At 33.2% G+C, this 25038-nt stretch overlaps 13 non-coding genes and 1 pseudogene across 13 annotated transcripts; all 14 read left to right on the top strand.

Annotated features, from left to right (window-relative positions):
• Positions 1–843: 843 nt before the first annotated feature.
• Positions 844–917, top strand: LOC116456439 (small nucleolar RNA SNORD113/SNORD114 family). The gene has a single exon (XR_004244669.1). It is a non-coding gene; the product is annotated as a small nucleolar RNA SNORD113/SNORD114 family (small nucleolar RNA).
• Positions 918–3052: 2135 nt separating this feature from the next.
• Positions 3053–3124, top strand: LOC116456443 (small nucleolar RNA SNORD113/SNORD114 family). Its single transcript, XR_004244673.1, has one exon. It is a non-coding gene; the product is annotated as a small nucleolar RNA SNORD113/SNORD114 family (small nucleolar RNA).
• Positions 3125–7248: 4124 nt separating this feature from the next.
• LOC116456414 (small nucleolar RNA SNORD113/SNORD114 family) lies at positions 7249–7320 on the top strand. The gene has a single exon (XR_004244647.1). It is a non-coding gene; the product is annotated as a small nucleolar RNA SNORD113/SNORD114 family (small nucleolar RNA).
• Positions 7321–9318: 1998 nt separating this feature from the next.
• On the top strand, positions 9319–9396 carry LOC116456449 (small nucleolar RNA SNORD113/SNORD114 family). The gene has a single exon (XR_004244677.1). It is a non-coding gene; the product is annotated as a small nucleolar RNA SNORD113/SNORD114 family (small nucleolar RNA).
• Positions 9397–10805: 1409 nt separating this feature from the next.
• Positions 10806–10880, top strand: LOC116456411 (small nucleolar RNA SNORD113/SNORD114 family). Its single transcript, XR_004244644.1, has one exon. It is a non-coding gene; the product is annotated as a small nucleolar RNA SNORD113/SNORD114 family (small nucleolar RNA).
• An 863-nt stretch (positions 10881–11743) lies between these two features.
• On the top strand, positions 11744–11818 carry LOC116456432 (small nucleolar RNA SNORD113/SNORD114 family). Its single transcript, XR_004244665.1, has one exon. It is a non-coding gene; the product is annotated as a small nucleolar RNA SNORD113/SNORD114 family (small nucleolar RNA).
• Positions 11819–12740: 922 nt separating this feature from the next.
• Positions 12741–12810, top strand: LOC116456435 (small nucleolar RNA SNORD113/SNORD114 family; annotated as a pseudogene).
• Positions 12811–13623: 813 nt separating this feature from the next.
• LOC116456452 (small nucleolar RNA SNORD113/SNORD114 family) lies at positions 13624–13696 on the top strand. The gene has a single exon (XR_004244680.1). It is a non-coding gene; the product is annotated as a small nucleolar RNA SNORD113/SNORD114 family (small nucleolar RNA).
• An 858-nt stretch (positions 13697–14554) lies between these two features.
• LOC116456429 (small nucleolar RNA SNORD113/SNORD114 family) lies at positions 14555–14626 on the top strand. The gene has a single exon (XR_004244662.1). It is a non-coding gene; the product is annotated as a small nucleolar RNA SNORD113/SNORD114 family (small nucleolar RNA).
• Positions 14627–16723: 2097 nt separating this feature from the next.
• On the top strand, positions 16724–16797 carry LOC116456450 (small nucleolar RNA SNORD113/SNORD114 family). Its single transcript, XR_004244678.1, has one exon. It is a non-coding gene; the product is annotated as a small nucleolar RNA SNORD113/SNORD114 family (small nucleolar RNA).
• Positions 16798–20102: 3305 nt separating this feature from the next.
• Positions 20103–20179, top strand: LOC116456441 (small nucleolar RNA SNORD113/SNORD114 family). The gene has a single exon (XR_004244671.1). It is a non-coding gene; the product is annotated as a small nucleolar RNA SNORD113/SNORD114 family (small nucleolar RNA).
• A 1638-nt stretch (positions 20180–21817) lies between these two features.
• LOC116456440 (small nucleolar RNA SNORD113/SNORD114 family) lies at positions 21818–21894 on the top strand. Its single transcript, XR_004244670.1, has one exon. It is a non-coding gene; the product is annotated as a small nucleolar RNA SNORD113/SNORD114 family (small nucleolar RNA).
• Positions 21895–23063: 1169 nt separating this feature from the next.
• On the top strand, positions 23064–23135 carry LOC116456424 (small nucleolar RNA SNORD113/SNORD114 family). Its single transcript, XR_004244657.1, has one exon. It is a non-coding gene; the product is annotated as a small nucleolar RNA SNORD113/SNORD114 family (small nucleolar RNA).
• Positions 23136–24089: 954 nt separating this feature from the next.
• LOC116456427 (small nucleolar RNA SNORD113/SNORD114 family) lies at positions 24090–24161 on the top strand. Its single transcript, XR_004244660.1, has one exon. It is a non-coding gene; the product is annotated as a small nucleolar RNA SNORD113/SNORD114 family (small nucleolar RNA).
• Positions 24162–25038: the final 877 nt, after the last annotated feature.

Raw genomic sequence — 25038 nt, 5'->3', positions numbered from 1 at the left:
TACATGAAAAAAACTACTGTTGGGTTGATGATTAAAATTTGACACAAACCAATGTTTATGATCCATCTGGTAATGGAGAACTAACTTCTACTTAAAAATGGATTTTAAAATGTACACTTTTTATTCTTATAAAAATCTGCCTTTTCCTCCAGAAAGAATAGACGAGATTGGATTTGGTCATTTCCCCAAGGTGAAGAGCACGGCGATTTCTTCTGTGGTAAGGAGCAATGTTAGTAATGGAGTTTCTGGTGGTGGGTTATGCGATTGGTTCATGTGTGATTGTTGAAGGAAGGAACAAAAGGCCATATACACAAAAATAAAAACATCAAGTAACAACCAATAATAGGAATGTGTTGTAGGCCAAGGAGTAGGACTGACCCATTTCAGCACAATAGAGACTTATTTTTTAAAAAGGTAGAAGGAATTTAATTTTCAGAAATGTTTCATATTTTGTAGTATTTCTGCGCCATACTTGATTTAAGCATTTCCATATTGGAAGAGATTCAGGCTGTTAACTGTTCGGGGGAAGCTCTTGTAAGGTGAAACATGCTGTTTGTGTTCTAGTGGGGGATACCATTGTGGATTTTCATTGTTCATTATACCACCTTTAAAATTAGGCAAATTAAATGAACATAGCCCAGTCATCGGCCATTCATGTTGATAGTACTGATCTGAAGCAAGATTTGTTGATTATTCCGTGTGTGGCACTGAGATCTAGTCTGACAGCTTTGTGGGAATTGAGCCTAGAGATATATTGTTGTGATATCCAGGATCTTTTTCTTAGAATTTGTGATTCATGGGAAAATGAAGGTATACATGAATGAAGAAAAAGAGTGCCAAGCCTGGACCAATGATGAGATTGGAGGGTGTCTGAATCAAAAATTTTGATTAAAGCCATCTGTAACTCTGAGGTCCATTTTAAAAAGAGGCCACCATTTTTCCCTCTAGGGAAATGAGCTTATAACAGAAGTTCAGAATATTCAGGTATCTTGATCATGGGTGTTCATAGTTTTTTGGTATAGATTGCATTTTATAAGTAAATCAATGCATAAATTTTGCATAAATGGGTAAATATAGGGAGAGCTTGGCATTGGCCAATTATGAGAGTATGTAATGACGAATGGATTATTATTATTATATGCTTCGATAGCACTGAATTCCAGTGATATATATTGATAGAGGCTGTTGCCTTGTTTTGGAAGGAGTATGTGGACAGTTGTATGCAAGACACAAAATAATTTTTTGATGTTGATGGTTGTTTACTGATTGGTTTTATTTAGATAAGGGAAAATTGCATAAATAAATAATAGATGAAAGTTATTTAATTGGAAATAAATCAGCATGTTTCAACTTGAGAATATTCCTTATGAAAAGTTATTATAAATCCAACTCTGTACTGAGTTTTATTAAAAACTAAAAAAAGCATCTAGTTTCTAAATCTTGTGGATAGCATAATGGGCATATGGAGACATAATATTATTCAAGCTTCTTCTATAATGTAAGTAAATTCCTGTATATTGAATTGTTATATGTGAATAGAATATGTCCTTGTCACAATTAATTTTTTTAAAGAGGGCGTAACACAACTGAGTGAGAAATGAAAATGAAAGTTAATCTTTGTCTATACTACTGATGCTGTCTTCCTGGTTATGTGTGGGAATATAGACATTGAACATGAAAAGCATTTCTGTTGTGGGTTCTTCATGAGTTTACTGCTGTGTGTGTGTGTGTGTGTGTGTGTGTGTGTGTTAGTATTCGTGAATGTATAATAAAATATTCCATGCGTCATAACATAAATGAACAAATCAAAACAATAAATGAATTAATATGTAAGTAGAGTAAAGCATTTACCATTGGTGAAAATATGCCATGAATCATGAATTTAAATTCATCCATTTCTACACACGTTAAGTCCATTAAATAAAAAAGATGATCTCAGCGGTTGCCTGTGTGCGTAGGTGTCTACAGACAGATGTGTGCCATAGTCATAGTTTTTGTTTTGGGTGATGAATTTAAGTGTTTATTGTATTATTTAAAGTGAATAGTTAAATCAGGAAATAAAAGTAAGTGCAGTTCTTGGGTCAATGATAAAAATGGGATTTGACTCAACTTTATGATTAATTTAATATCACACAACTAATGTTTTTTAAGTCAATCTAAATCTGTACTGTTCCTTCTTTTGAAAATTTGTATTCAACTCCACAGAATGAAGACCATGGTTGATTTAATCAGTCTCTGCTGATGAAGATCTTGGCTGTTACCTTTGTGTGTAAGGAAGCTAAAGACTTAAGTAAATAACAGTCAAAAAACTTGTCAATTAGGGTAAATTTTTCATTAATGTTCACTGAATTATTTAAAGTTAAGGCATATGTAGATCAAGAATATGAATGTGTTACGAAACTTAGATTATGGTTAGTCCAATTAAGCACAATTTTGGTTAAAAATAAGATGAAAGACATTTTATTCCTTTTTTACATCTGATTAATAATTCATCTTATTTTTGTACTGCATTTAATTTAAGATTTAAAATTACTAATCACTAATAAAATCTATGGCTGCACTGTTCAATGTCATTTCCTCTATCCACATGTGGCTATTTATATTTAAAATAATTAAAGGTACATGCACTTTTAAATGTAATTTCTTGGTTGCATTAGCCACATTTCTAGTGCTCAGTAGCTATATGTTGCTATTGGTGACTGTATTGGAGAATGCAGTTACAGTACATTTACATTATATGAAAAGTCCTGTTAGCTCTTTAATGACGGAGGAATGCATGGAGAGGTGGAAGACAAGTGGAATGAGATGGCTGGGAAGCAAGGATGTTTACTGATCTGTACTTGTTTCACTGTGGGCCACTACAAAAGGAGATCTAGTTTATTGAGAAAAGGGCTAGTCTATGCGAAAACAGCCTGTAAACAGATCTTGGTTATATTCAAGGATATTGTTCTTGGATGCTAAAATAACAATGGGTATTGATTTTATTACTGCTACCGAATCAATGAATGGATCAATAAACAAAGGTATAAATGAAGGAAAAGATTGCTTATCCTGGATCAATGATGAGTACCCTGGGGTGTCTGAATCTTGGATTTTGATTAAACCCTTTAACTCTGAGGTCCATTACAAAAAGAGTACTTTTCATTACGTCTATGGGAAATGAGCTTATTCCAGAAGCTAACAATAATCAGGATTTAGTTCTTGGGCTTCTGAGTATTGACTGTAGTATTTTTAGTAGACAAGTACATGGATAAATCAAGAAAAGTGCTGTATAAATAAAAACAAAATGGTTTTTCCTGCTCCAAATATGAGAGTATATAAAATAATAGGAATCATTAGTAATACATTTCTGAAGCACTAAGTCCCAGTAAATTAAATTAATCAAAGCTGACCCTTTGGGTAAGGAGCATTTAGATAAATGGATGTGAGAGTCCATGTTGTTCTGCTTTAGGGTGTTCATTTTTTTTTTTTTTTTAAAGAAAAGGGCAAAATATTTACTTTAATTATTGCTTAAATTACTACCTAATTGAGAGAGGGTTTACACATGGATCTATCTTGAGAATATGTCAAATGACCAGTTATAATGAATTCTAAGAATCTTCACTATTTAAATTCAGTTCCTCAGTTTAATTTATGAAAACAAGGAAAATGATCTGAATTTTCTGTCTAATGAGCATTTGGACAGGCATTGATATTGTCCAGTTTCTGTGAAGTCACAGATATAATGATTTTATTATAAATGTAAAAAGGAACAAATTAATGTTTCAATCAATTATTTAAAATAAGGCCAAATCATGGACCAATGAGGGCCAGGTATTATGGAACAAAAAGAGTGATTAATCCAGTTCCGTACAATGGCTCTCCAGTGTTGTCATTATTTCCATAAACACAGTTGAGGTAGGCTCTTGCATTTTTGGAATGGTGAATATGTTTATATATTTGGATAGTATTTCCCTTTCAGTCTTGTTGGGGCAATTTCCTTAAAACACGGAATAGACAAATGCCTCCATGTGTAACTATTTAACTTTGTATGTATGTATGTATGCATGCATACACAATTGTTGAGAATGTACTCGAATCCATGATTCAGATTAATTTAATTCTTTCTAGCAAGATTCATGTAGAAAGGAGATTTAACTCTTTCCTGGTTGAGTAGAAGGCAGATAAACAGACAGAAATGTTTAATAGTCACAGTTATTATTATTTTGCCTGGTGTTACTTACAGCAGTTAAATTTCATACTTGAGTCAATTAATCAATGAATCAATGGGTATGTCATTCATCTTTTAAATATATGACAAGTGCCAGGGTTTATTTCTAATCAATAATTGTTGACTTGAACGGAATTTAAAAAAAAACCTAACTTTAGGCTGATCCGTTTCTCTCTCTCTCTCTTTCTCTCTCTCATCTACCTATTTTTATATTCACCTTGTACTCCACAGAATGGATGCACAATGATTCAATTATTCTCCAGCGGGGAAGATCATGGTTGTTGTCTGTTTGAGTAATGAGTGTAGAAACCTACGTAAGTAACAAAGTGATTGCTTTTGCTTTAGTGGTTGTTAGGAGAGTTAACTCTTACTGGAAAGGAATAAATGACTACGTATACAAATAAAATGAATGAAGTTATATGTGAATCATTTGCACATCTATGGTCAGTTAAGGAGAAAAAAGCAAGACCTTCTTATTCATTTTGATAGTTAATTATTGAGTTAATTAATTAATGTAAAAATTAATTATTCAATTTTATTTGAGTCACAGTTGATTTTAACCTCCCTCTAGAAAGACAGCTTAGTCACATTCCAAGATGGAGGATATTGTCAGTGTGGAGTCAAATGGTAGGTTCGTAGTTCTTTATTGTCACATCCTTAAACTATGGACAAGGTCAATGAAAGATGATCAAGCCTTGACCAGTTAAGAGTATAGGATTAATATGAAGCAGATACGGTCATTAATCTGCTAATCTGAAAAACTGAATCTATCACTCTCCTTCGTCTGTGAGAAATGACCTATGAAGAGATGTCAGGGTTGTCTGATTTCTTGTTACGGGGTTTTTGGGATTCATAGGAATTGATTATACTGTTAGTAAATCAATGAAACATGAGATAATGTGTAAATGAATGATGATAAAGAATACTAAATATGGACCAATGGTGGGTTTTTGTTGGGTATGAACCAAGGATTAAGATTAGTTCAAATATGCAGGAGTAATGTCCATTCCCAAGAGGGATAGTGTATTCCTCTTGTGGGAAATGAGCCCACAGACAATGTGGCAGTACTCATGGTATTTAAGTTTTAAGGATTTGATGGGTATTGATTATATTATTATAAATGTATCGATGATTGAATCAATGCACTAATGTAGAATGAAAGAAGAAAAGAATCTACTACGGGCATATAGAATGAAACAATAATTTTTTGTTTCTTTTTTACATCTTAATTTTATTTTGAGTTCTGGGGTATATGTGCAGGATGTGCAGGTTTGTTACCTAGGTAAATGTGTGTCATGGTGGTTTGCTGCACCTGTCAAACCGTCACCTAGGTATTAAGCCCGGCATGAATTTGCTATTCCAAAAAATATTTCTGCAACACTGACTTTCACTAGGACTTGATGAAGCATGTTATCCCTTTGGATGAGGAGAATATAGGCAATTTTTGTAATAGTCAGTGTTCTTGTTCAGGTTATAGAGTGAATTCATAGTTTTTCATTTTATCAAAAGAAAAAAGCTGTTAAATAAATAAGTAAAAGATTAACTTACTAACTAAACTAAAGAGGGCCAAACATTGACTGTTAAGAAGCCTGGGTTCCTTTTTATTTAACCGCTGTTCAGAAATACAAAGAATTTCAAGGCTCTGTCCACTTAGGGTATTTTATATGTAGACAGATGCAAACATTATATTTTAGCTCTTAGTTGTTGGTTTTCTTAACCTGTTCATTTTCTTTAGAAATGTGAATGATGATTAATTAATCCATAAGGAAGTACAGACACAAATACATAGATACAGACATATGCAAACTGATGTATACATAAACAAGGGATACTGTAGACCATTGATGAAACTGTGCCGTGAAACAATCATTTAGATTAATTTCATTTAAATGCAATTCATTTAAAGGTAAACCTAAATTATTGTTATCTATGCGAGAGGGGCATAGAGACAACTATTCATTATATAGCTCTTTTTCTTGTATTTAGGAATGAGCTTTATTGTACTTATTAGTTTATTAAAACTTAACTTTGAGCTAGTCATAGGCCAATCATAAGCTAATGATAAAACTCTGTTACCTATCAAGAATTTCAATTAATCCAGTAACACATGACATCCATAAACAGAAAGAAAAATCACAGTGGTTTCATTCTTTCTTTCATCTGTTTTGTACTTCACAGAATGGAGGCGTGATGGCTGATCCAATCATATTCCGCTGATGAAGGTTTTGATGGCTACCTATGTGAGTAGGGAGGACATAGGCTGCTGTTAGTAATTGTCTTAAGTTCTTAAGTCTAATATCAAGGATTTTGTTAGTAAATTTTGATTTTATTATTATAAAGGGATTAATGACAGAACCAGTAAACAAGCATATAAACAAGTAAAAAAGGAGACTGAAGCATTGTTCAACTATGAATAAATGTGATAAGGCAAGAAAAACTACTAATATAAATGGAAAACACTGAAGTCTCAAGAAATATATGTATCAAGCATGCTACTTTGTCTAAGGGTCTTAAGACATTGCATATAAGAAATAGTCAATGTTATTGTTCTGGATCAGTTCAAGTTCAAGGTTGTTAATTTTATTAAAACTAAAATATATCAATATTATCACAGATTAATAAATACCTAAACTATTGTGACAATGAAAGTGTAATACAAAGGTGGATGAAGACAAGATATCAGTGTTTATCATCTGGTCTGCTTTGTCCTCCTCAGAATGAACAGCCCTATCTGATTTGAGCACTGTGCAATGACCGTGAACTGTATGGTTACCTCCGTGTGTCACAGGAAGACTCTTGTGAGTAGTAGTCAAAATTCTTGTTTTGTTTTAAGGGTATTCTCTGTATTCTTAAGAAGTCTAAAGTATAATCAAATAAGGTCAAGCATTTTTATTATTCACTACTTAAATACAAATTTATTCTTAAGAGTTCTCTATTAATAGCTATTTATTTTATTATTACAGCACTATTAATGAATTGATTAATTAACCAAAAAACGAATGTAGATGGACATGAATGAAGAAAGATAGAGTCAATCTTGGACCAATGATGATGACTGGTGGCGTATGAGTCATTGACGATGAATACAGGTCTGGAAGTCTGAGGTCCAATATAAAAAATCTAGTCTTCACCTTCTGATCCTAAGGATAGACATTAGGAATATTTGAGGATGTTGTTCTTGGTCTTCATGTTCATGCATTTTCCCTCTATTTTTATAATTGGATCAATGAATCAATAAGCAAATATATTTTAACTGCATAAAGATAAAAATAGTGAGGCATTGTCCAATTATGGAAATATATGGTGAAATAAGAAATACAATTCACATATATTAAAAACACTGAGGTCTTCTTTCTATTAATAAATAAATGACTCAAAGATATTACTTGCTTGCTGCAGGATGGCATATACAATAAAAATAATAGCCTATGTCAGGTCATTTGGGTCAGGATCATGTTCATGATTGTTTGTTTTCTCAAGAAAAAGTAGTTTCACACATACTTACGTGACTAATAGAATGAAAGGAGAAATGTATGGATAAATGGACAGAATATTTCCATCTTTTTATCTTTTTTGCTTTGTACTCTCAGAATGAACACCCTCGAGTTGACTTAAGCACTCTTCCATGGTCACGAGGTTTCTGGTTGCCTCTGTGTGTTAGAAGCTTGGAGACCAATGTGAGTATAGTCAAAGTTCTTGTCTTGGTTCTGGGTTTTTAAGGGGTATTCATTGTTTTATTAAGAACATTACAGATGATCCAAAAGGTTAACCATGGTCCAGTGATAAATATGGCATTGCCATGAAACATTATGTTGATTATCTAATATTTACAAAATTAAAAATGATTAATGATAAAATCACTGTGACAGATGATCCTATAGAGAGCTATACAGTATTTCTTCTTCTTAAGTTTTTGTAACATTATTTAATTACTATTAGTGAAGAGATGTATTAATCAATAAACAAACATAGAAGTAATGGAGAAGAGGAGGGCCAGTCTTCAGTCAATGATGATGACTGGTGGTGAATCAGCCATGGGTAACAAATACCATGTCTGCAACTCTGCCTCTGTTGAAAATACCATACCCTATAGATAGATTTAAGAATACACAAGGTTCGTGTTCTTGGTTTTTGCATTAATGGATTTTGATTCTATTATTATAAGTAGATCAATGAAAGAATCAATAAAGCAATATAAACACACGTGAATAATGAAATCATCGTATAATTATGAAACTATGTAGGGAAACAGGAGAAGCCATTTATATATATATGGAAAAAATTCTGTTAAGAAATAAATGGTTCAAATGTGTTACCTCTAGCTAAGGATGCTATAGGGGATATAAATAATATAGATAGATAAAATAATTAATAAACAAATATAAATAAATCTGAATAAGTGAAGTACTGTCCAATTACAAAGATTGTATGAGTAGATAAAAGAAACTATTCATATATATTGAAAACAATGGAATCTGTTATGAAATAGTCAATATACAAAGAAACGCTCTGGATTTGTGTCAGTGTCAAGATCAATGTTGTTGGTTTTCTTAAAAAAATTAATAAATATTAACTGAAAATTTTAAATGTCTAAATGATTGGCTAAATGAAAGGTGACATGCATAGATCGAGGAAAATAATGTCTCCATTTTTATTTTCTTTATCTGCACTGCTTTGTACTTACAGGCCTTCTGCTGTGATCGCGTTCTCCACAGTTGCATCTGGGTAGGAGCCTGGACACTAATGGAAGTAAGAGTCAATCTTCTTGTCATATTTTTGTATTTGTTTAAGGTAGATTTTAAAAGATTCACTATAAATTTTTAAAATAACCAAGAAAGCCACCCATGACCCAGTGGAAAGTATGTGGTGGACATGAAACATGTTGATTAATCAATATTTATAACACTGTGGATGATTAATGAAAAAAACATGGTAAACGACTTTATAGACTGGTGTTAGGGATACTTAAGCCATCTTGTTCTCAAGAGTTTTGGGATTTTTTCATAAGCGTTGTAGATATGTAGATATTTACTTTAATATGATTAGTTTACTGATAAATTAACCGGTAAAGAAATGTAGAGATGAATGAGATAAAAGAGGCCCAAGCCTGGACCAATAATAATGACTGTTGGGGTATGAGTCAGTGAGGCTGAATAACGGTTTGTATCTGGAAATCTGACATCCAACACAATAAAAAATTTAGTCTAATTACTCTGATGGAAATCCAAATAAAAGGGCAAAATCTTTGTATATTCCTAATATGTATTTGATAGCATTCTTATAAGTAAATCAATGATGGAAGCATTAAATTAATATATAAATCAATAAGTATGATTTATTATACTATAGATAGTGAAGCTTTATTCAATATCAATATATGTGGTCAGGCAAGAAATATTAATAATAAATGTTGAAAACACTATTCCCATTAAGAAATAAGTGGATCAAAGTGTTACCCTTAATGATCATATAGACACTGATAAATAATAGTCAACTTTATTACTCTGGTTCAAACCAAGTGGAGGTTGTATGTTTTGTCTAGAAAATATATAAACTACAAAAAGTTAATAAACACCTAAGTGAATGAGTAAATTAAATGTGGGGAGTGAGATTCAATTTAGATAAAGTCCTAATTTTCTTTTAATCAAATGCTCTGCTTTGTACTCCTTAGAATGGATGCACTGGAGCTGATTTAAGCATTCTTTGGTGGTGACAAGATGTATAGTTGCCTTTGTATGTTTGGCGCATGGAAAAAAATATGAGTTTTTGTGGACATACACTATTTGAAAAGTATGAAATACAATCAAAGAAAGCCAGCCATGGCCCAGTGATAAATATGGAATTGATATGAAACATTATATTGATTAATCATCTTTGAGAATGATTAATAAAAGAGATAAAGTGATTCTATATAGAGATGCAGGACTTCAGGCTCATTCATGATCTAGGTTTTTGTGTTTCATGGTTATTTAATTATTATCAATAAAAAGAAAAAAGAAAAAATCTTAAACTGTCCAAAAAATTAGGAGACCAGTGCCCAACGTTCATGTAGGGCGGGGACTAGTGTCCATTTCCACCAAGCAGCCTGGAAATGCTCATCCTCACAGGGCATTGGAGAGGTTTCTCAAGAAGCGAGTGCCTCCATGGGGGAAATAATTAAGCCCAGATTAAATGCTGCTTCAGACCTAATGAATGGTAAAAACAAGATCCAAAAGCATCAAACTCTTTCCGGGTAAATTAACTGCATCCCAGAACAAAGCTCAAGGACATTTTTAGAAATACACATATATCCAGCACACAAGCAAGGTAAAATTCACAACATCTGCAAATTTACCAGGCATTCAAAGGGGCAAAAAATACACAACCCACAATTAAGAGACTACTGAATTAATCAAAACCAACCCAGAACTTATACGGATGTGAGCATTAGCAGAAAATGACATTGAAGTAGTTATTAGAACTGTCTCCCTGGCCGGGCGTGGTGGGTCACGCCTGTAATCCCAGCACTTTGGGAGGCCGAGGTGGGTGGATCACCTGTGGTCAGGAGTTCGAGACCAGCCTGGCCAACATGGTGAAACCCCACCTCTACTAAACATGGACCAATGATGACCACTGGTGGCGTTTGAGTCATGGACGATGAATACTACGTGTCTGAAACTCTGAGGTCCAACAGAAAACATAATTGGATAGATATCAGAAATATGTAAAGATCATATTCTTACTTTGGATTAATAGATTTAGGTTTATCATCAATGGATAAATGATAGAACAATTAAACAAGAATAAATAAATAGAAGGTGAATCATTGTTCAATTATGAAGATACATGATGATGTAAGAAATATTACCACTAAAAATTGTAAACACTGATGCCCCTTAAAGAAATGGATCATGAGTATCACCTCTTTGGCTAATGTTCATCTAGACTCTAGTAAGTAAGAGTCAGTTTCATTTTCTGGTTAAGTCTCATTTGAGATTGTTCCTTTTGTTATGAGAGAAAACATTTCCATTCTGAAAAAATTAATCAATATCAAAACAACTGAATAACGGAAATGTGGAAAGGATCAATGGAGATAAGGTTTGCATTTTTTTTTAAAAGAGTTACCTGCTCTTTGTATTCTGCAGAATGGATGCACTTGAGCCTACCTAAGCATTCATGGTCATGAGATTTGTGGTTGCCACTGTTGGTTAGGAGCATAGAGATCAGTGTGAGTAATAAAACTCATGTCTTTCTCTAAGAGACTTTTTAAAGAGTATTCATAATATCATGAAAGTGTGAAAAATCATCCAAAAGGCCAACCTCAGCCAATGATAAATATGAGGTTGGTTGAAACAGTATATTTACTAGCTCATTTATGACACACTGAGGATAATTCATGAAAGATATATCAAACTGACAGATTATATAGAAAGTTCTAGAATATTCTATGCTCTTACTCTTTGGGTATTATATTTACATGGGTTATAATATTAATATTTGTGAATTAATGCATAAATACATGTAAATGAGAATTAAGCTGAAGAGTCCTAAGCCTGAGCCAATGATGAAAACTGGTGGCGTAGAAGTCAAGGATGCTGAATAATGTGTGTCTAGAACTCTGAGGTTCAATAGAGGAGGAAATATAGTCTATTGCTTTTGAAGTGATCTTATAGTTAGGTTTTGGAAATACAAAAGGACCGTCTTCTTGGATTGTTTTTGTGAATTTTGTTTCTTCTTTAAAATAAGTTCATTGATGTAATAATCAATGTACACATGTAAAAAAGTAAAGATGAGGAGTGTGAAGCATGTCCACTCAATGTAAATGGTGAGACAACTGAAATCATTAAAATGTGTTGAAAATATGAATACCATTAAAAAAACGAACAAGTCAAGTGTAATCTTTGACTACAGATGACATAGGCAGTATAGTGAAGTTTCTTATTTTGCATCAGAACAAGTGTACTGTTGTTAATATTTTTAAAAAGAAAATTGATAAATATTACCACAATTAAGAGATACCTGAATGACTAAGAGAAGGGTCAAATGAATGAATCCGTGAAAAATATTTCAATCCTGTTATCTTCTCTGCTTTGCACTTCCCAGAATGGACACACCTGGGCTGGCAGAACATCTGGCCTTGATCTGGAGCCCCATGTCTGCCCCTCTGTAGAGGTGCACATGGGCCAATGTGAGTTAACAGTAAAATTATTTTTTGCTTTTGCTTATTTGTTTAGGATATTCAGTGTAATATTTAAAAAGTATTATATATTAATATAATCAAGGAAGGCCAGCCATGTCCCAAGGATACATATGGACTTGACATGAAATATTGTATAGATTAATAGATATTTTAAACAATGAACATGATTAATGAAGGAAGTATTAATATACTAATTGAAGCAAATGATTATATAGACAGACACTAGGAATACTTAAGGATCTTGTCCTTAAAACTTGGTGATCCAGAGGTATTTATGTTATTGTCAGTGGATTAATGAATCATTAGGAAACAACTTATAAATAAAAGGAGAAAAAGAGGGCCAATAGTGGCTGGATTGATGGTGACCACTGGTGGCCTATAAGTCATACAATGAATATGTGTCTAGAACTCTGAGGTCCATCACAAGCAGTATCTAGCCTAGTCCCTCTGTCTGAAAAACTCCTGTAGACAGATGTCAGGGAAATACAAGAACCTTGTTCTTTTTCTTTATGTTTATGAATTTTAAAAATATTATATTATTAAAATAGCAATGAAAAATAAACAAACATGTATAAATGAATATAGATGAGGGTGAAGTATCGTTTATTGTTGAAATGTGTAGTAGAGAGAAATAATACTAATATAAATTGAAATGGTTGGGTAATTAATGGACCAAGTATAATACATCTTTGACTAAGTATCATATAGATAGCAATAAGGAATGGTTAGTGCTCTGAGTTAGTTGCAAGTTTCACATTAGTTGTATTAAGAAAAAATTAATAAATACTCAAATGACTATGTAAATGAATGGTGAAAAATATAGATTAATGTAAAGAATATTCAATTTTTTAATCATCTTCTCTGCTTTGCACTTTTCAGGATGGATGAAATGAGCAGAGCATTTTGCTGTGATCAAGGCTCTGTTGCCTCTGTGTTACGCCAATGTGAGTAATGGTTGTTGTCTTGGTTTAGGTTGTTTAATAGTATTCCTGATATTATTAAAAATGATTTAATATAATAAAAAGTTAACTGGCTCAATGATAATGTGCAACATTGAGGTTAATTAATCAAAGAGATGTAGTCTCTGTGGGAAATGATCATATAGACAAATGTAAGGATTCTTCAGATATCTCGTTCTTGGGTTTTCAAAATCATGTATTCATTTTATTATCAAAGAAGAAATGATTTATTCAATAAATATTTAGAAATGAATGATGAAAGAGAGACCCAACTATGAATCAGTGGTGACCACTGGTGGCATATAAGTCATGGATGATGAATATGAGAAGAAAAGAATCTAGGTTTTTGCTTCTGTTGGAAGTGGTCCTGTAGACAATGTCAGAAACATACAAAGATCATTTTCTTATCTTGGGGTCATAGATTTAGGTTTATTATTACTAACATATGAATGATAGAACCATTAAACAAATATAAACAGATAAAAATACAAGTAGAGATTTAAGCTACAGTGTCCAGCTATGAATGTAGGAGATGAGATAAATTATTACTAAAAATAGGAGAGACTGATTCCTCTTATCAAAGAAATGGATCACAGTGTTTCCTCTTTGACTAAGGAGTATGTAGAATCTAACAAGTAAGAGTCAGTTTTATTTTCTTGGTCAGAGATTGTTTCTTCTGTTAAGAGAGAAAGACACCTATAATATGAAAAATTAGTAAATACCCAAATCACTGAATAAATGCAATGCAGAAAGGCAGGATCAACCGAGATTAGGTCTCAATGTTTTTAGTCTGCTCTGGACTCCTCAGAATGGACAGACCCGAGCTGATTTTTATGTTCTGTGGCTATGAGATCAGTGGTTGCCTCCACGTGTTAGGAACATGGAGACTGACGTCATAGTCAAACTTCTTGTCTCAATTTCAGCGTTCTTCTGAAGGGTATTCAGTAAGTGCAAAATGTAATCAGTGACTGCCAACCATCACCCAAATGTAAAAAATGTAATTATTATATATGAAGCCTTGAGGTCAGTTGATCCATAGGCAGATATTAGAAATATTATTGTGTTTCTGCTTATTCCATAGGCAGATGGTAGAAATATTCAAGAATCTCGTCTTCTAGTTTTTGTGATTCTTGGTATTTATTTTAGTACTATTAGATTATTGATGTATTATTCAGTGATATGAATGGAGAAAATGAGAGCCAAGCCTGGATCAAGGATGTCCACTGGTGGCATATAAGTCATGTGTGATGAATATATGTCTGGAACTCTGAGGTCCAAGAAAGAAGGAATATAGGTTATTGCCTCTTTTAGAAATAATCCTATAGATTATTTAAGAATATATAAGGATCTTATTTGGCCTTTTTAAATGAGTTTTTACTCTATCATAATAAATTGATCAATAAAAGGATCAATGTATGGATACAGATGCATAAAGGTAAATAGGGTGAAGCATCATCAAATTATGGAAAGATGTGGTGGCAAGAGAATCCACATGTATATACACTGAAGACACTGAATTCCATTAAAAAACCAATGGTTCAGGCTGTTACACCTGGTTAAAAATCATGCAGATAACATAAATAATAGCCTGTATTCTGGGCTAATGGAAAGTTTGATGTTGTTTTTCTTAAGTTAAAGTGTCACATTATTACCCCAAATCAGTATATACCTTGAACTACAAGGATTAATGGAAAGAATTTCTCAATTTTGTTTTTGTCTGTACTACTTTGTATTTCGCAGAATGGACGCACCTGAACTGACCTACGCATTTGCAAGCTCCATGGCTGTCCCGGTGTTTGGAGCATGGAGACCGATTTGAGTTATAGTCACTGTTCTTGCCTTGGTTTTGGTGGCTTATTTAGGATACTCGCTGAATACTTTAAAAAAAAGTATTAAATATAACCAAAGAAGGCCAACTGTGGCCCAATGATAAATATGGTTTTGACATGAAATAGTATGTTGATTGATCAATTTTTGTAACAATGGGAATGATTAATGAAAGAGGTATATTCAGTGACATACACATATGTCACTAAATGAATGATGTGATTTCATAGATAGATATTAGGGATATAAGAGTTTCTTTTCTGTGAGATTTTGTGATTCACAGATAATTATTTTATTATGTTTGATGAATTGAGAATTAATTAATTAGCAAATATACAGTAGTATGAAGAAAAAGACATGTAAACCTGAACCAATGATTGATGGTTTAGGAGTCATGGGTGATGAATAATATGTGTCTGGAACCTAAAGTTTTGCAGAAAACAAACTCTGATCTATTTCCTAGGGTCATTTGCAAATGACAATGTTTGAAATGATAGATTGATGTTAATAATGTGTAAGAATCTACTTATTTTGGATTCATGGATTTATATATTGTTATTATTTAAAATTGATCCATGATGAAAGTATTAAACAAACATATAATTCGACAAATATGAAGATAGAGAGATGGACTTCAACCATGTGATGATTCAAGATATAATATCAACATAAAACGAAACACTAGCTCCCAACATGGTGAAACCCTGTCTCTATTGAAAATACAAAAAATTATACGGACGTGGTGGTGCATGCCTGTAATCCCAGCTACTCGGGAGGCTGACGCAGGAGAATCACTTGAACTTGGGAGGTGGAGGTTGCAGTGAGCCGAGATTGCGCCATTGCACTCCCGCCTGGGCAACAAGAGCAAAACTCTGTCTAAAAAAAAAAAAAAAGAAATGGACCCAAGGGTGTTACCTCTTTTTGGTTAGTGATCATATAGATGCTGGGTAGTAGGAATTTTATTGCTTGGAGCAGTCCTTTTGAGGTTGTTTTGTTCAGAATGAACATATATGTTATGAAAAATTAATAAATACCTAAATTACTGGGAAAGCAAAGATCAACAAAAAGGTCTTAGTTTTTAAAATCAGCTGCTTTGCTTTGTATTTCTTAGAAGGGATGCACTGGTGCTGATTTAAGAATTCTCTCATAGTCACAAGATGTATGGTTGCCTCTGTGTAGGTTCCTGGAAACCAGTGTGAGTATGAGTCAATATTCTTGTCTTGGTTTGAGTGTTTTTTAAGAGGTATCACTGTGTTGTTATACACTTTGGCACATAATTAGTTAATGTCTTAAGAATGGGATTGATGTAATGCATTATGTTGATTAATCTATATGTGAAACACTGCATTAAATTAATTAAATGTATCTAGTGTCTATGGGAAATAATTTTGTAGACAGATATTAGATATTCAAGAGTCTTGCTCTTGAGTTTTTCTGACTCTTTGGTATTTACTTATTCTTATTAGTATATACTTATTCTTATTAGTGAGTTGATGAATTAATCTATCAATAAATGAAGACATGAATGAAGAAAAAGAGCTCCAAGTCTGGACCAAAGACGAAGTTTGGTGATGTAGGAATTATGAACAATAAATACCTGTGTTTGGAACTTTGAGGTCCAACATGAAAACTAGTTTACTCCCTATGATGTAATTGATTATATATATATATATATATATATATATTAGAAATAGCAAAGATCTGATTGTGTTTCATAGCTATCGATTATATCTTCATAAGTTGATTAGTGCACAAATAACCAAAGAAATGTATGAATACACGAAGAAAAATGGAACCAAGTATGGACTAAGTATGTCCTCTATGAAGTTGCTCTTATTTAGAGACAAATTATAGGATTTTACTAGGATTTTACTAGGGTCGGATAGGCATTTCTGTTCTAGATTTCTGAAAATGAAAATATTACTCATTTTCTTGAAAAGGAATAGATGGTTGGAAAAATTAATTCATTTGTTCCTGAATTATAAACTCATTTAGACTAATAATGAATGAGTTAATAGATAAAAAGGTCAAGAAGTGACCACTCATGAGAATGTGTTATAAAGCCAGGAATGAGAAGAAGCTGATTCTGTAAGGCAAAGCTAACTTGCAGAGAATACCAAAACGATTACATGTTTGAGTGACGGCACTGGGGCCAATATGTCCCATAGTCAGATGTTTTTCTTAATGCAGGTGATGGATTCAAGAATGTTCACTATTGATGTAAAATTCATAACTGAAATAATTCAGTAAATAAAAGGAGAGTGAATCTAATCTAAGGATGGGGAGTGTCGTGAAACAATGTTTGAGATGAACCTAACCCTGATCATTTCATATTTATTCAGAAACAGCCTGAATCTTTTTGTTTCTTACCTGTAACATCTGCTTTGTACTTCGCAGGGTTGATGTTCACGGGTGATTGATCCTCCTGTAGCGTCGGTGGTATTGACTGTTCCCCAGAGGACAAGGAGTGTGTTCTTGCGTAAGTCATAGTTGACATTCTTGTTTTTGATTGGGTAGTTTGCCTGTTCATTGATGTTCATAGTACTATAGAAGGTAGATAAATGGCCACATACCTAAAGAAAATCAAAGGAGACAAAAGGTGAGAATCTGTTATAAACTAAGGATTATAATTAATCTAATTCAGTACAACTGTGGACAATTTTGAAAAGATAAAGATTGATGTCATTTTAGTCATTTTATAGATAAACTAAAAATGGGACATTTTTAATATTCCATTTTAGCATTTTTCATAGTTTACACAAACATTCCTATATTGCTAGATAGCCTAGTCTGTTAACTCCCTGAGGAAGGAGCACATGTGAAGTAAATACTTGTCATTATCATAGTAGGATCAAGTGGAATATTCTTCTGGTCTATTGCTACATCTTCATAGACTATATAATTTAAACAAAATGGTTCAAGCATGGACCAATGACATAACCAAAATCAATTCTAGACAAACATGATTATTATTATATTTCACAACATTTTTGTAGTTCGTTACAAAAAAAGACCTAGCCTATTACCTTGTTTATTACCTCTCTTGGAAATGAACCCAATGACAGGTATTAAGACCATTCAAGAAACTTGTTTAGGGGCTTTGGTGGATTGTTAACACATACTAATTGTATTATCAGTGGATAAGTGTGCATAAACATCTTGTAGATTAATATAGGTAAATATGTCTAAGTGTGGTCTATTTTGAGTATATTTACTAGAACAAGAATTATTATGACCTGTCTTAAATGTTATGATCCATTAATAAAAATAGATCAAGCTTGGGACCCAAGTCAGTAACCTGCATATACGCATAGGTGAATACTCATTGTCTTTATTTCTGGAGCTTTTTAGTTTATACTTGTTTTTGTTTCCTCTTTTAGTAAATTGAAAACATTATGTAAATACATAAATCAAAACATAGGTAAGGAAGTGAGAGGAAGCTAAGCATGGACTACTTATGAGGATGTGTTTTGAAGCAGGGATTATAACTTAATCCATTTTAGTACAATGGAGCACCATTTAAAAAGAGATCAGTGTTTTCCGTTCTCTTTTCATAGCTATATATTATTCCATTTTGGGTTTTACTCCTGTTTATGCAACATTCCTTGATGGATAACGATCTATGGGTTAGATCCAAGGCTTACATTTTAGGTAGTTGTGATTTTATAAGTTATTATCAGGGTTTTAGATGTTGAATGGGGTGATGAATTGATGGTTGTTCGTTGTTCCATCTTAAAGGTATGTACATGTTAAATGAAGAAATGGCCAAGCACCAATCAGTGATATGAATGGATTGATTGATCAGTTTTATGATTAAATTCATTTCTGCACCCCTGCAATTTATTTAAAAGGGAGATTTGGTATATTAAATCTATGGAAATTGGTGTTTATGTAGAAAGAGTATACAAATTATGTGAAAAAAGGCCAAGGAAGGACCAATGATGCGAGTGGAATACATTCTGAAATGTGTTTTATGATAAAAATATCTGTGAACTACTGCGGTCCACTACAAAGAGGGATTTAAGTGTTTACATCTGTAGGAATGCCTACAGATAGATTTCAGTGATATTCAGGAATCAGGTTCTCAGTCTTTGGTGCTTCATGGATTTTGATTTTGTTGTTATTCAATAAATGAAAGAATAAACAAATATGTCAGTGTATAAAAATGAATAGAATGAAGTGTATCTAACTATGAAAATATGGGATGAGGCAAGAATTATTGTTAATATAACATAGAACCACTGGAGTTCACTAAGTAATGCTATCTTTACCGCAAAATGTAATGCCTTAATGCATCAAAGGGGTTACATTTTGGGGTAAGGATAAGTAGGCAAGATTGTGATATATGTTCTTGCTTTGAGTCAATGATGAGTTCAAGTGGCCACTTACTGCAGAGGGAAAAAAATAAATTATGCCACAAAATAATAAATACCTAAATGACTGAGCAAATGAAATGGGGAAGGCATGTATCAGTGGAAAGAATATCTCAGCTTTCTGTTATTTGCAGTGCTTATATTCCTCAGAATGAAAGCTTCTATCTGATTTAAGCATTCTACTGTGGCCATGAACTCTTATGTGTTAGGAGCATAGAAACCAATGTAAGAGTCAAAGCACTTGTCTTAATATGAGTGGCTTGTTTAAAAATATTCACTGTACTGTTTACAAAATGTTTAGTGAAAGAAGTTGACTATGGTGTACTATGGCATTGATATGAAATGTATGTTCATTACTGGATATGTACAACACAAATTAATTAATGAAGGTTATAGTTGCTGAGTGAATTTACTCTGTAGACAGTTATGGATACTTAAGAATATTGTTCTGTGGAATTTGTGATTCATGTACATTTATTTTATTGTAATTAATCTATTGAAGAACTAATAAATCAACAAATATAGAAATGGATGAGGAAAAAGATGTCAAATCCTGAACTAGTGGTGATGGCTGGTGGCATATTTAGTCATAGATGATGAATAAATACATGCCTGAGACTCTGAGGTTAGTACCTAGACAGAGATCTAGTCTGTTATTTTTGATGGATGTAGTCCTGTAGAATGATTAGTTATACACAAAGGTGATGTTCTTGGACTTTTGTAGTTCATGAATTTTGATTGTATTGTTACAAAACAATCAATGACAAAATTTATACAATTGTATGAAGATGAAGAGGGTGAAACATTGTCCAATTATGAAATATGAGGTGAGGTCTGAAATACTATTAATATGATTTGAAAGCCCTAAGGTCCATAAGTAAATAAGTGGATCAAGGGTGTCACCTCTTTGGTACAGTATCATACAGACCGGGAGTCCCTAACCTCAGGGCTGCGGACCAGTATGAGTGCCTGGTGTGTTAGGAACCAGGCCACACAGCAGGAGGTGAGCAGCGGGTGAGCAAGCATTACCACCTGAGCTCTGCCTCTTGTCAGATCAGTAGTGGCGTTAGATTCTCATAGGAGCAGAGCCTGTTGTGAACGGTGCATGCCAGGGATCTAGGTCACATGCTACTTATGAGAATCTAATGCCTGATGATCTGAGGTAGAACAGTTTCATCTGGAAACCACCCCTCCCTGCCCTGGTGCGTGGGAAGATTGTCTTCTACAAAACCCATCCTGGGTGCCAAAAACGTTGGGGATCATTGGTATAGACAGTGATAACTAACAGTCAATGTTATTGTTCTGCATCAATGGCAAGTACCATCCTGTCCTATTTTTAGAAGAGACAAATAATAACATCAATTAGTAAACATTTACGTGAATAAATAAATGAAAGTTGGAAAGCCATTGTCAATGGAGAGAATGTCTCAATTTTTTAATCACTGGTTCTCCTTTATATTCCTCAAGGTGGAGGCTGTCTTCAGTAGGATCATGGAGACCAACGTAAGTAACAATCACATTTTATGTCTCGGTTTGCGTGGATTATCTAAGGGTATTCATTATATAATGCCATATGAAATATAATCAAACAGGGCCAAATGCACCCCAGTAATGAAGTTGGGATTGATGTAAATTATGTTCTTTGATGTATACAAAACATTGAGGCTTTCTGTATCAATCAAGTTTTATTTTCTGGGCTGGTTGCAAGTTTGACGTTGTTCCTGTTGTTGAGACAGAGAGAAAGAATACACATATATAATGAAAAATTAATAAATAAGTCAATGAAATTTGGAAAGGAGGGATAAATAGAGATAAGGTCTTAATTTTTTTCATCACATGTTCTGCTTTGTAATCCTAGAATGGATGCTCTTAAACTGCTTTAAGCACACTTCCAGGGTCACAAGCCTTATGGTTGCCACGGGGCATGGAGACCAATGTGAGTAATCATCAAAGTTTGCATCTTGATGTGGGTTGTTTGCTTAAAGGTATTATTCACTGACTATATTATTGAAAAGAGTGAATTATAATCAAAGAAGACCAACTGTTGTGCAGTGACAAAATTGATATAAAGCACTATGTAAATTAATGGATATATGAAAAACTGAAGATAATAAAGGAGAGATGTTGACATAAGATGACTTTATATACAGACTAGAAATATCAAGGCTCTCCTTGAGTTTTGTGAATATAGGGCTTTAAAATTATTAGTGAACGAATTAACTAATCAATGGATAATGTGGAAGTGAGTGGAGAAAAAGAGAACCAATCCTGGATCGATGATGTGATGACCACTGGTGGCTTAGGAGTCTTAGACAGTGAATACGTGTTTGAAACTCTGAGATCTGTTGGAGAAGATACATGGCCCATTCTCTCTGTTTCAACTGACGCTACAGAAATATTTCAGAAATGTTTTTATTTGTGATAATTTCATTCTATTTTTATAATTGGATCAATGTGAGAATCAATAAACAAATATGCAAATAAAGTGGATGAAGCATTGTTCAGGTATGGCAGGATATATTATTAATATGTATTGAAAACAGTGGAGTCCAAAGAGAAATAAATGGTACATGCCTGTCACCTCTTTGGCCAATGATGACATAGTTAGTATAATTATAGACAATGTTCAATTTTTTGGTTAGTCGCAAGTTCAAAATTGTTCATTTTCTTAAGAGAAAATGAAATAAATATATTCCAGAAAATTACTGCCTAAATGACCAACTAAATGAAAGGTGAAAGGCAAAGATCAATGGTGATAATATCTCAAATCTGTTATCGTCATCTCTGCTCTGTACTCCTCAGAATGGACGTAGTTGTACTGTTTTAAGAATTCTTCCAAGGTCCTCTGTTTGCACCGTGCTTAGGAAGGAGCATGCAGACCCATGTGATTAATGATCAAAGTTCTTGTCTTGGTGGTTTGTTGAAGAGTATGTCAGGTATTATAAAAAGGTTTGTAATAGGCTGGGTACAGTGGCTCATGCCTGAAATCCAAGCACTTTGGGAGGCCGAGGGGGATGAATCACCTGTGGTCAGGAGTTTGAGATCAGCTTGGCCAACATGGTGAAAATCTGCCTCTACTAAAAATACAAAAATCAGCTGGGTATGGTGGTGGGTGCCTGTAATTCCAGCTACTCAGGAGGCTGAGGGAGGAGAATCACTTGAACCCAGGAGGCGGAAGTTGCAGTGAGCCAAGATTGCATCATTGCACTCCAGCCTGGGTGACAGAGTGAGACTCTGTCTCAAAAAAAAAAAAAAAATTTATAATACAGAGATGGCCAATGTTATCCCAATGATAGATATGAGAGTTATATAAAGTATTATATTGATAATGCATAGATGAAAAACTGAAGACAATTAATAAAACAGATATATCAATGTTAGAATGATTCTAGATACAGATATGGAACATCCAGGTTATTCTTGGGGTTTTTTTTGAACCCTAGGGACTTATTAGTGAGTTAACAAGTCAGTCAGTAGACAAGATAGAAATGAGTGGAAAAAGAGGTGATCAATCTTGAATCGATGATGACTGCTGGTGGCGTATGAGTCTTACATGGTGAATACGTGTCTGGAACTCTGAGGTCCATCACAGAAATAGAGCTCCTTCTGTATGTTTGAAATGATCCTGTGTGTATAGGTGTCAGAGATACAGAATTTGTTTATGTTCTTTGTTTTTACTTATTTTCATTGCATTTTTATAGTTGCTGAATGTGAGAACCTATATATATAATTTATATATATTATATAAAAAGATGAATAATGTTAATCATTGCCCAATTATTAAAATCTGTAGTGAGGCAAGAAACATTTCGTGTGTATTGAAAACATGAAGTCCAAAGAGAAATAAATGGGACATGCCTGTCACCTCTTTGGCCAATGATGATATAGCCAGTATAATTATAGAGAGTGTTCAGATTCTGGGCCAGTAGCAAGATTGAAATTGTTCATTTTCTTAACAGAAAATGAAATTACTATGATTAATGAAATGAAATTTTCTTAACAGAAAATGAAATTAATATGAAGTCCAAATAACGATTGCATAAATAATTATAGGTGAAAAGCAAGAAACAATGGTGACAATGTCTCAAATTTGTTATCATCTTCTCTTCTCTGTACTCATCAGAATGGATGTCCTTGTTCTGATTTGAGGATGCCTCCAAGGTCACATACTCTATTTGCACTATGCTTAGGAAGGAGCATGAAGACCAAGGTGAGTAATAGTCAAAGTCCTTACCTTGGTTTGGGTGGTTTGTTTAAGAGTAATCAACGTATTATTTAAAAGTGTGAAATACAGTCAAAGATGGCCAATGTTATTCCAGTGATATGGGAATGACATGAAGTATTATATTGATGATGCATATATATAAAACAGGATAGTTAATGAAACACCCAATGTTTGAGTGATTTGGTATACCGATATGGAATATCAAGAGTGTTACTGGGTTTTGTGAATCACGGGCCTTGAAGATATTATTAATGAATAAATGACTTAATCAATGGACAAGGTAGAAATGAATAGCAAAGGAAAAGAAGATCAACCCTGAATCAATGATGACTACTGGCAGTGTATGAGTTACACATGATGAATACATGTCTGGAACTCTGAGGTCCATCACAAAAGAAATCTGGCCCATTCCTTCTGATTCAGATGATCCTATGAATACACAATGTGTTTGCTTTTGATCTTTGGGTTTGTTCACTTCATTGTATTATTATAATTGGATCAATGAAATAATTTATACATATACATGTACGTATATGAAGGGGATGAAGTATTGTCCAATTATAAAATAAGTGGTGAGGCAAGATGTATTATTATTATATTAAAGCTTTAATATATTAAATAAAATATAATATTAATTAATATGTAATTAATGCAATATTTAATATATATTAAATATAATAATATATTAAAATATTATGTTAAAGCATTGAAGTCCTAAGAGAAATAAATGTTACATCACTGTAATGTCTTTAACTAAGGATGATACAGATGGTATTTATAGATAATGGTCAACCTCTGGGTCAAGGAAAGTTGCACAAAGTGTTCATTTTCTTAAGAGAAAATGAAATAATTATCCTTCAGATAATGATTTCTCAAATATTTTCCTAAAGGGAAGATGATAAACACAGATCAAGGAGGATTGTTTCATCTGTTTGTGATCTGCTCTGCTCTGTGAGCCTCAGGATGGATGTTTGCCAGCCGATTCCATGGTTACAAGCTCTACAGCTGCATCTATGTGGTAGGAGCATGAAGACCAATGTGAGTAACAGTCAATGCTCCTTCCTGTTTTGACCATTTAAAAATGTGATTTGCTATATTATTAAAAAGTATTAAACACAATAAAAGAAGGTGAAATATGCAGTATTTAAAACTGGATTAAAAACTTTAGGTTAATTAATACATATGTGAAACATTGAGCTCAGTTAATGAAAGAAATATGGTCTTTGTGGAAATGATTATATGGATGAATGTTAGGGGTATTCAAG

The sequence above is a fragment of the Hylobates moloch genome, unplaced genomic scaffold (assembly GCF_009828535.3).
Source record: "Hylobates moloch isolate HMO894 unplaced genomic scaffold, HMol_V3 SCAFFOLD_16, whole genome shotgun sequence".
Lineage (NCBI taxonomy): Eukaryota > Metazoa > Chordata > Mammalia > Primates > Hylobatidae > Hylobates > Hylobates moloch.
The sequence above is the reverse complement of the archived record's forward strand: the minus strand, read 5'-3'. Positions and strand labels throughout refer to the sequence as shown.